The 12,092-nt window shown below is 34.9% G+C and overlaps 1 pseudogene; it reads left to right on the plus strand.

Annotated features, from left to right (window-relative positions):
- The first annotated feature begins 293 nt into the window (after positions 1–293).
- On the plus strand, positions 294–12,052 carry LOC127164832 (uncharacterized; annotated as a pseudogene).
- Positions 12,053–12,092: the final 40 nt, after the last annotated feature.

The raw sequence follows: 12,092 nt of genomic DNA on the forward strand, positions 1-12,092 counted from the left end.
CTCATGCCATATGAGGCCAGTATTGCACACATACTAAGACATGTATTAGTGTCCTCCAAATGAGCAATGTTTTTCCCTCCCTAATACAGAGGACATTGAAATATGCATGTGATGATCAATATAATGCATACTTATTCTACTTTATCACTGTCGTGCTTAAATCCACCTGGTGCCACCAAATTTTTAGAACAAATGCTGCTGTGGCAATGGATCCTAACCATTTGTGGCCCATTTTACACTATGGCACATTTTAGCTGACATTATTGGATATATTTAGGGGTTTGGGAGGGAAAATGGCACTTGTTAAAAAATTGCCCAGCCCCACTATAGATGTTGTCAGCTCCACCCAAGCAGTGGAGGGTAAGTTACCCAATCCCTCCTACTTTTGTAGTGTGTACAGGTTGTGTCTTACCTTGACTGAGCTAAAGACGCTTCAAACTAGATTGATAACACTACTCCAAAACGTCCTGCTACGTATTTTCCAGATAGTGTCTGCCTTTTGAAGATAAGCACAAAATGAGGTGAGTTTGCTTGTTGAATTAAAGGTAGGATAGTGGCTATAGAACTTTTAGTATTAATCATTATAATAGTTAATAATGTAATAATAATGTATATAATTGTATGATAGTAATTAATGATAATTTAATAATTATTGTTTCAATAAATCTGTATTAGAAATATAGACTTTATTACCAATTTTAATGCCTAGTTACTATTATAATTGTATTATTTTATTTTATTACTTTTATTATTTTACTATATATATATATGAAGAGTTCAGATGCAAAACCAGCTAAAAGCCATCTCGGTCAAAAATAAGATGATGATACTGAGTGAATGCTCCTGACACATAGTATACGTCCATCAAATACTTTTACTTCAAAGATGCTAAATTCCAGCCTCAGCCCAATCAGAAGTATCAGTACTTACATAGAAACATATACAAAGTAGCCAGAAAGAAATGATCATTTTAAAGAAATACGTCAGATGGATTTAGAGGCTTTTGCATCTGAACTCTTCATATATATATATTACATTTTAAACAGGAATGTGGATGTGAAGGACAAATGTTAGTGACTAGGCAATGTCGGTCCTGGAGTGCCACTGTCACTGATTTTAGCTCTAACCCTAATCAAACACACCTGAACAAGCTAATAAAGGTCTTCAGGATTAAAGCTGCATTACTAAAGCTGCAGGCAGGTGAGCCTTTTTTTTCAGGGTTGGAGCTAAACTCTGTAGGACATCGCCACTCCAGGACCAACATAGCCCTGTGTTAGTGCTTTCAATGGATTGTTCAGCCAATGAAGTGTATTTAAAACAAAAAAACAAAAAAAAAAAACGAAAGTAGATCTGCAACCTTTCTACAATGCATGCAAAGACTTGTAAAAACTGTATCCACCTTTTTTTTTTTTTTTTGCCACAAGAGTGGGCATGGCCTTATGTAAATTTTATGGGTGTGGCTTCCAGTCTCATCTGCATTCAGCTGCTGTACAAAACAGCTAGTTTTGCTGCTTGATATTGGAAATTGATGTGTCTTACCATATTATTTTAATGTATTATCTTAATTATGAACACACTGGTTTGTAGTGCAAAAATTTTTACCATTTGCTGCATGTTGTTATTATTCTTGTTAGTTATCTATACTGGCTAATGAACCAGAAGTGTCGCCCATAGGCTTACTTCCACATTGAAGAATAAGTTGTTTATCACATTCTCATTTTCATCCATGTTAAAATCAATATGTCATCCAAACTGTCTATACTGGTTGAAAGTCTTTTCAGATCCTGTCTGCAATCAATAATTAAAGTGTTATATGTTCATCCAATCATTGCATGCGGTCCGTATGCATATATAGGGTGGCCTACCTGCTTGCCTATGTATTTACATACTACAAAACAGGCAACAGTGTTGCAGACGTAGCAACATTTTTCCACCAAAAAAAGGCACTGAGAAAAGAAGCTCACCAGTGCATTCACTTAAAACAGATTGCTTCTAACCTGAGTGACCATTTTACATGCAAATATAGGCTAAATCACAGCACAACCACTGTATTTATCTTAGGTGTATTCTATTATGTATAACAGTGTATCAAATATAAAGGATTTTAATGCAGATTAACAGCTTGGAAGCTAGAGCTAGTTATGGGATCCATTTTAGTCACTGTTTTATATTCATCCCATTTTCTGACAACAGAAATAGAAAAATATTTAAGGCTGACCCTAGGCTGAATGCAAATACGACACAATGGCGTCATGAATATGCAAAATAGTGTATAACATTATCCAGTGACATTTAGCAAGTTTTTGAGCCACTTTCCATTGAATATAGTTCAACAGTGTGAAACATCTTACATTCCTCTTTGATTACTGTATTTGCTGTGCTCTTTGTGCTTGCAGTGCCTTCAGCATTTGACCTTGCATTGCACTTACTTCGTTATATATATATTCGTTATATGTCGTATTTGCATTCAGCCTAGTGTCAGCCTTCTACATTTGTTTGTAATGTTCTCTCCTACTCTGTTCTCAATAAAACTGATTTAATTTAAATATTTTTCTATTTCTGTTGTCAGAAAATGGGATGAATATAAAACAGTGAGTAAAATGCATCCCATAACTAGCTCCAGCTTCCAAGTTGTATATATATCCCCACTGAATTACTTAATAATAATGTTTGCTGATTGGCTGCTGTTTGTGATAAGACACCTATTTCAATGTTTAAATTGTATTTGTTTAAAAGTTGTATATAATTTTTGTTCACGTGGCTTCACCCATAATAAAATTCCTCAGGACCTCTGGATGCAGCTGCGATGAAGCATATTTAAAAAATAAAAATAAAAAAATAGTAGACAAAAACACTCTGAAACAAAAGTGAAAGTTGTGAGAGGTACGTGATCTGCAACATTTCTACAGTGCAAGCAAAGACTTGTAACAACTGTATGCGCCATATTTTTTTGCTGTAAGAATGGGTGCGGCCATTTATATATTTTATAGGTGTGGTTTCCGGTCTCATCCACGTCCAGCTATTTTTAGCTGTACAAAACAGCTGGTTTGTAGCCATTTGTAGTGCATCTTACACACAAAATGTTTCAAAAAACACAAACTTTCCTATGGGTGTTTTGATCCTGTGGGGAATGAAAATAGTTTTAAGTATAGATGCAAGCAGCAATTAAGTGGCCAGGCACAACAGAAGTAAAATGAAGAAAATGAAGGGCATTAAAATTCATTCAAGTATTTAACTTTTTTTTTTCTCTCTAACTTTTGTTTTTTGGGTCCATGGCATGCCGTTAATAAGATATTGTTAGATTCATGCTTGCCATTCCAAATCTAACAAAACCAATCTTAGTGGAAATGTCAATATTTTATATCTATTATAATGCATACCAAGTTTGGTTAGAACCCACTAAAGCATTGCAGAGATATAGCCTCAAAGTTTTTGATAACTTTTTGCTTCTAGACCTTACGTTTAACAAATAATTAGCAGAAACATGAGTGCAAATTTGGCCTGTTGGTGGCGCTAGAGAGTTTGAGTTAGAGACTCCAAATTTGCTGTGGTTAATAATTAGGCTGTGCTCTATCCATGTGCCAAATTTCATAACGTTCTTGCAAGCAATTCTATAAGATTTGTAAGATTTCTATAAGATTCATAACAATACGTTAAGACATTTGAAAAATACATTATATTACAACAAAATCCAAAAACGGTCTATGCTTAAAATGGCTGACATAGGAAAATTTGCTATTGTTTGATTCGGTATGCTATGATTTTGGTCAAACTGTTCAGAAAATAAAAACAAAAATATACAATTTTTATATCTGTTGACCAGTAGGTGGCGCTGTGCAGAAACTACGTGCAGAAACTACTCATGTGCCCTCAGGTCATGCTTGGCTTACCAAGTTTGGTCTGAATTCGCTAAAGCGTTGCAAAGATATAGCCTCATGTCCATTTTTGCATAAATTTTGTCAAATTCACACACACTTTACGAAAACGGTTTGGTATATCAAAAGGCTTTTGATAACTTTTGCCAGCATTGTCTAACGATGATCGAAGATAAGCCCATTTTGGTCAAAATGAGACAAACCATTTGGGACGAGTTCGAAAAAGTATTTTTTTCACAAAATTCACGAAAAATTGTGAAAAACTGTAAAAAATTGCGAAAAAATCTTGCCAATAGAAATTTAAATTCAGGTATGCATTTAACTCAACATAAACCAAGGAATCAGAGGGGGAAAAAACTTCACAGTTTAAAAGTTATTCGCAGAAATATAAGTGCAAACTTGGCCTATTGGTGGCGCTAGAGAGTTTGAGTTAGAGACTCCAGATTTGCTATGGTTAATATTGAGACTGTTCTCTATCTGTGTGCCAAATTTTACAACTTTCCTGCAAGCAGTTCTATGGGCTGCCATAGACTCCCAAAGCGGAAGAAGAACCAACTGTGCTTGGCCCCTAAAAATTATCCCCTAAAAATTATCTCAGAAAAACTAAACTGCTTCTGCAGGAGTGCCATTTACTTGGTCTTTGAGAGAAGACAAAGACTTTGTTCTCTCTGATGTACTGAATCGTCTTGAGGAACAGATTCAGCTGGAATGTAAAGAGGCGAGAGTAACACGAGCTTACAGCAGCCTTGGATTCATTCAGTATCTCTATGGAAACCAGCAGGACGCACTCGCAAATCTGCAGAAATCAGTGGAGATTGCAAAAGAACACTACAAAGACAGTGATGAAGTTCTTATTGTTACCTATGGAGACCTTGCCTGGTTGCACTATCATATGAATGAGTTTTCCAAATGTGAAGACTACTTGAAAGAGTTAGAGAAGATACATGAAAAACTTTCTGAAGGATTCAGTTATACTGTTGAGGTGCTCAGAGAAAAGGGTTGGACTTTTCTTAAATTCTCTCACAAATACTCACATGCTGCAAAAGAATGCTTTAGACGGGCCCTTGAAATGAATCCGGATGATGGTGATTTAAATGCAGGCTATGCTATTTCACTGTACCGCACAACGAAATTCACCCCTGACTCTTTAGAATCACCAACAATAAAACAGCTTGAAAAAGCTATAGAACTTAATCCAGATGATGCTGTTTTACTAGTGTTGTTAGCCTTGAGAATGCTGCATAACGAAGATAAGAAGACATTCAAAACTGCATGGAAGAAGATGATTATGGCACTGAAGATGTCCCCTGAAAACCCACACGTCATAAGATACACAGCAAAATTTTGCCGCAAATTAGGAAACACGGACATTGCTATTAGTCTACTGGATGAAGCCCTGCAGGCTACCCCAAACTCTGCCTTTATACACCATCAGTTGGCTGTTTGTTACAAAAGCAAAAAAACAACCCTGGAAAAGAAACATCGGATATATGGCAAAGCAGAGTCTTCTGTTAAAGAGTCTGAAGAAATACAGCAATACCTGGATCAGTGTGTCCATCATCTAGAAATGGCAATTTCCCTGAAGCCATGTTTTGTTTTTGCCACAGCAGATTTAGCACTGCATTATGGACAACTTCGCAGATTCAAAGCCGAGGAACTTTTTGAAGAAGCATTTAAAATGGCTTATAATGAAAAGCAGCATCTGCAAGCAGTTCATTGTTTGTGTGGGAAATACCAGCTCTACTACAAAAAATCTGAACGACAGGCATTCCATCATTTCATGCAAGGTCTGAGGCAGCAACCAGAATCAGAGGACGGCAAGGTGTGTGAAAACAAACTTAAAACCATAATGGAACATCGAACAAAATGGCTGAAAACCCCGGATGACGGTGTGGTGTGTGGCATACGAGGATTCATTCATGAAGTGAAGGGTGAAAAACGCAAGGCTGAGGAGTTTTATGAGAGAGCCCTAAAAAATGGACTGAGTTTTGGTAAGCAATTTGAAGAGTTTAGTTAATTTGTTTTTAAGTTTTTAAAGGTGTATATATATATTGGCAAACGTATTGGGACACCCCTTCTAATGAACAGGTTTGACTACTTCCATAAGTAGTATTTTTTTTTTCTTAATGTCTTAATGTTTAAGCATATAATGATATTTTAGGGAATTGTGTGCTTCTAATTTTACAGCAACAGGGCCCGTTTCTATTCTAACATGACAATGCCTCTGTGTATAAGTCAAGGTTTAAATAGAAATAATTGATTCAGTCAGTGTGGAAGAAATTGACTGGTCTGAATAAAGTCAAGTCCTATTCCCAGCTGAACACCTCTGGTGTGACTTTAAATGCAGACCTTGAGCCAAAAACTCAACACTAAACACCAATGACTTGTTCATATGGTCCAGTCATTTTAGACACTTCCAAAACTGTTGCAACAGAGACTGAAATACAGTTTTTAAATACATTAATTATGCTTCCATCTTTGTTGCCACAGTTTCGGAAGTGCCATTTTCTGTTCTAAAGAAGGGGGTGTCCCAATACTTTTGTCTATATAGTGTGTGTACAGTTTTGTCTGATGTATAATATGATTATATGTTTAAACATATAATATAAGATTTGTGCTCATGAAAATGACTGAAGTAGCATATAATGTAAAGTAGCATATATTACAAAGGGTTTGGATTGCTTGTCCCAAAATAAACTGGTCCCCAACATTTTAAGTTTAATCAAAGGTTATATGGTCTTCCTTAAAAAAAAAAAAAAAAAAAAAAAACGCTGCATATGTTAACATAATACTGTATCTATTTTCTCATTCTTCCATTACAAATGTTACACACAAAACTGTGACTTTTTTTAGGCTATTGAATTCTTTCTCCCCCATGTGCATGATCGCTAAATCCATTTATTCAATATATATTTTACAGTGTCAATACATTCTAATAAATGTTTAATATAAGTAACTTAATATAATATGTATTCATTAATGAAGATTACACTTAGAAGTTAAAAATCAAAAGAAGAAATGTTTTCAGTGTAACAGCTTTGTCAAAGCATGCAACATTGTATGTAAAGTAAATGTAATTTAGGCATTGACATTAACATTGTCCCATTTTATGACACCACCTGTAGTCATTTGTCAATTAGCCATGTTGAATTAAGAGATATTTATTTTTCATATTAAAAAGCTGTCTCTTTATTGGTTTTGTTTTACTTACAGGTGACTTTTTCACAGAGATGAGGATTTGGCTCATGAGTTTTAGCGAAACTGAAAAATCTGTTGTAAACCTGATTTTTGATGGAGGAACTTATGAAGTTGACAGTGGGAGGCTTAACACTTTCAAAGGTGCAATGAACAAGGAGACTGTGCACTTGGTTGATATTAATATCTGCAATGCCAAGAGGATTCTTAGATGGGAAAAACTGGCTCCTGGGCCTCATGTCATTCTACTTGCGTTTACTCTACATGATGGCGAATTCACAGACCAAACCAAAGAGATTCTGGAAAACTTGGAGTTTCTTGGAGAGAAATTCTGGAATCATGTCTTTGTAGTATTTACAGAGGGAAACTGTAGTATAAATGAATATACTGGAGCTCAGAGAAGTGTGTTGGAGTGGCTCCTTGAAAAATGTGGGGACAAATACTACATCTGCGGCTCCAAACCAGAAACTACAAAGAGGAGGGAACTTTCAGAAAGGATAGATAAGATGATCTGCACAAATAATTCAATGCATCTGGTCTTACCAGACATTTCAGATGGAGATTCTCAATCCCCTTCAGACATTTTAAGGGTAAGTCAAAATGATCTCTTTGCAAATGCAAATCTGTCTAATTTGACTGTTCACTTAAGCACTTGTTATTTTTCACAGAGGCTAGATCTGAAAGATTTTTGTTCACTCCTGAGGTCGTCCTTCAAGAGGGGCAAAGAAAATACAGGTTTGTGTCAACAAACAGATGAACTAAGCTAATTGAGTATATCAGTTTGCATTCATATTTGATATTTCTTTAAAAATCAAATAGGTTACAGTGCAGCCAAGCAGGCTGGTTCCACTGTGAGTTTACACAGATTGGATTTAACATGGAGGGGGAAGGAGAGGTGCTGTACAGCACTGATCTTCAGGACAGCGACTGTCTGGTCCCTGCCAACTATTACCAAGCAGGACCAGTGTATGATATTAAATGTGTTCAGGGTGAACTGTCTCAACTCAGACTACCTCACTGTGAGACCTCCATTGGTGAGTTTGCAATCTTGCTCTGAATAATATAAGAGATACTGAAAATACAAAGTGCAAACTTACAAAGTTCATGTCTTTCTTTCTTCAGTTGATAAGAAATAATGAGGAAAAAAATTATAATAAATAAACAGATTAAATGCAGCTTCCATTTTGGAAGTTCAAATTCCAAATGTCCACTAAAATTTCTTTATGACTGAAGAAAGGCCATGGTAACAATTTGAAATGCATGTTTAAGAAAAATCTTTAAAAGTACAAAAATATAGCACTATATTATATATTTTGTATTTACTAACTTTTTTTCCCCCTCAGAGGACGCCTGCCACTTCATGTCAGTTATACATTACTCTGATCAGATGATCGATATTCTGAAACCACAGCATATCACAAGCACAAATGTTACAGTGAACATCTCAGGAACATCAAAATTTTTTATTTCCAAAAAAGAAAACTGGTTTATGGATCATTGGTCCAAAATACTTGGTCAGGTGATGCTGTTCTACCTACAGCAAACACAAAGACTGCATGTGTTTCTACAACCACGTAGTTTGGATCCCAGAGAAGTACATTTAAAATATTTTTTGTTAATGTAGTTTCACTTCATTTTGGCTGACCTTTATAAACAATCTTTTCTTTTTTCTATTTTTCAGGTGGAAAAATGTAATAAAGATTATACATTAATCCAAAAACAGCTTGTGAATGCATGCTCAAATATGAATGTGTGTACAGCATGTCCTGTGATCCTGTTGAGGAACATGGACTTTCAGAGAAGCTAGTATCAAAGATACAACCAACGGTCAGTATTTGCATTCAAAACATTATTTTTTCTTTTTTTCTTTTTTTTTCTATTTTAGAATTTCTCATTGAAATCAGAGGGATGATATCATGTATCAAATAGTTAACATATTTGTCTATAATGTCCCTTATAGCTTTTTTCTTATCATAAAGGTCTTGAAATTCTCCATAGCCATCAAAAAACATTTTTCTTCCAGTTTTAAAAGGGTAGTTCATCCAAAATGTTTAATTCTGTTATCATTTACTCACCCTAAAATTGTTCCAAATATTGCCTCTAAGTGCTTACAAGCTTCTGACTGCCACTGTTTTCTATAAATTCCCCCAAATATTTTTTATTGACATTTTAATCTGACATTTACATCTGGACATTTAACGCAGACCCCTCAAGAACGTTCAGCGACCAATCTCTGAACCAAGCTTTAGTTGATTTGAATCTTTAAAAGTCCAGTGATCATCAGCTTCAGTCTATTCACTGAAAACACTACATTCTTTGCCAAAATCACTTGAAAAAATCCATGACGTCCTTTATACAGTCACTATTTCTTCTTCCTGCAACCGCAAAACACCCCTAAAATAGGACTGGCCCACCTCTCTGTTTGACCATGGAGATGGTGTACTCATAAGCCTTTTTTTGGGACCAGGTTTATTCGAATTAATTTTAGCATATTTAAGTCAGCCTTTTATGTTGTTCTTGGTCAAGTGTGGTGTTTAGCAAGGTGCTCCAACATGAAGGTTATGATTGCTTAGTTATCTTCTCGTAGTCTTCATTGAAATGTTTTTCCACTTTTCATCAGCTCATCTTGCAGCTTATCAGCTCATCTCAGTCTAATTATCAGCTCATCTCAGTCGTAAGTTAAGGGTTTTTTTCAGTTGCTCTGATTAAACATCCTATTATTTTTAATGATATTGTATCTGTTTTTCAACACCTTCAACGAATACGGTTGTCAGCTGTCTCTAGCATCTTTTAGTGCCTTGGGAAACTTCTTGTAGCCGCAGGGGCAGTTGTAGCATAATGGTTAGAGAGTGAGACTTACGTGTTCGCGTTTCAGTACCAGCAGGAATTGTTGGCAGAAGGAATGAACGAACAGTGCTCTCTTAGCACAAGCATAGGCTAAATATATGTCTTAATTAAGTCTTGTTATAGAGACTTCCTACAGTTAAAGGCTTAACTGTATTTTATCCTTGTCATACAAATAAATGGCTTAAAAACCGCAATGCTGAATTAGCATTGAGTAATTATGACATAGCTGTATTACAAAAATAATCATATAACCTTAAAATATTAAATTATATATTGATTGAATATATATTATTAGATATGATACACAGAATTGCAATCGTGATTTCTGACTGACAGTGTATATCCTAGACATGATCACCTTTAAAACCTAATTTTTAATCTGAAAGTTTTTGTTAGAACAGCCATGAAGAGTCACAATTGTATGTCAATCAAAAACTAAAAACAAAAACAAACAAACAAAAAACAAAACAAAACAACCTGACATTTAGTCTTTAAGATATGTTGCAGTGCTGCCTTTGAATCAAATTTATCATTCCTCTCTTTCCTTCGTAAGGACACAAAACTTCGTTGCACAAAGCAGTGGAAACATTACTATCCAACATTTGATATAAAGTTGCCAGATGGTTTGATGAATGTTGGTTTACACCTCAAAAAGGAAAACCCCAAGAACGGAAAGGTTAAAGTTGTATGGAGCCGTGAGATAACACTGACAGGTAAGTAAAATAATTTTCTGTTTGTGATGCTGGAGTTGTAGAAATGTTTAGGAAATAAATAACAGGTATGACAACAATTAACATAAAGTCATCACCATCACAGACATCAGATACATTTGTATGTCCAGTCTACATGTCAGGCTGCAACAACTGGAGCCCTTGTGGTGGATATGAGCATGGCACAATGTTAAATATGCATAAAGAGTTTAAAGATTTTACTGTTTAGTTAATTTAATTAATTTATACAATTACTCTCAAAAGTTTAAAATGACGAGGACATTAACCAAGTTTTTATCTTACAGACTACACGGCAGAAAACAGAAGACCAAGTTTATCAACCAATGAGCAGCGTAAGCATGTGATCTTAACATAATCTTAGCCTAGCCATTTTATTTGCATTTGAATCAGCCGTTACCATTTTAGAAGTGTAGGGGAACAAATTATTAGCTTCTTCAAACATTTCAAATGTACTGTATAAATTAAACGTGTTGACCTCATTTTACAGGTGTACTTTTTCTGAAAACCAAAAAGACTGAACTTATCCAAAGAGTGAGAAATGTGAATGTAATTTTAGATCACCTTGGTGACATTGTTGCAAATGAACAGATAAATGAAATCAGAGAAATGACAACATCTCAGATAAAAATGAGGAGGATCTTTGATATCATTGAATCACAAGGGTTTTCGTCAGAACAGAAAATTTTTTGAAGTGCTTTATGAGGCAGAACCAGCTCTTATGAAAGATATGACAACAGACAACAACTAATGCATTTGAGGTGAATAACAGATAAATGGAACAGAACATGTCAAAGCATGTGATATAATCACTGACCATTAAAATTTTGGGGCTGTACTACTACTGCGTTATATTGGAAATGTGACCATCTTTAGATTGTGATGTTTATGAGTAAATGGGTTTGTACAATTTATGCTCAAATAAGTTACCTGTAAATAATACATTTTGAGAAGCAGAAGTCAAATTTAGAATGCCATATCTTCCATTTTCTATTCCTCTTCAGTGCAAAGAGGTGCTGTTGATTTTCTTCACATGTTGTTTCCAAATATATGTCAAGTTTGTAGTAATGATGTGTAAACTGCTGAGATTTTGTTTAAATAGCAATTTGGTTCAGTTCTGTTGCATTAATATTTGTAAATTAAACAAACGCAACTGTTATTTGTGTTGGGATACTGTGAAATGTGGTTTATTAATGAAAAAATAAAAAAAAAAAAATAAATGCTGATGCTTATAACACAATGGTCATTTCATAAAATGCAGTTTGATTACTGCCCTATTGTAGTAGGTTTCCTCAAACCAATAATATGTTTACTCCTTATGTTTTTTCTATTCAAATTTGTTGTTGTTATACTTGTTATGCCAGTGTGCAAGTCGATTAAATTTGCTCTCAGTCTGTAATATTGTTACATTTGATTTGATTAAAACGACCACAACAACAACAACAAC

This window comes from Labeo rohita, chromosome 5 (assembly GCF_022985175.1).
Source record: "Labeo rohita strain BAU-BD-2019 chromosome 5, IGBB_LRoh.1.0, whole genome shotgun sequence".
In the NCBI taxonomy this organism is placed as follows: domain Eukaryota; kingdom Metazoa; phylum Chordata; class Actinopteri; order Cypriniformes; family Cyprinidae; genus Labeo; species Labeo rohita.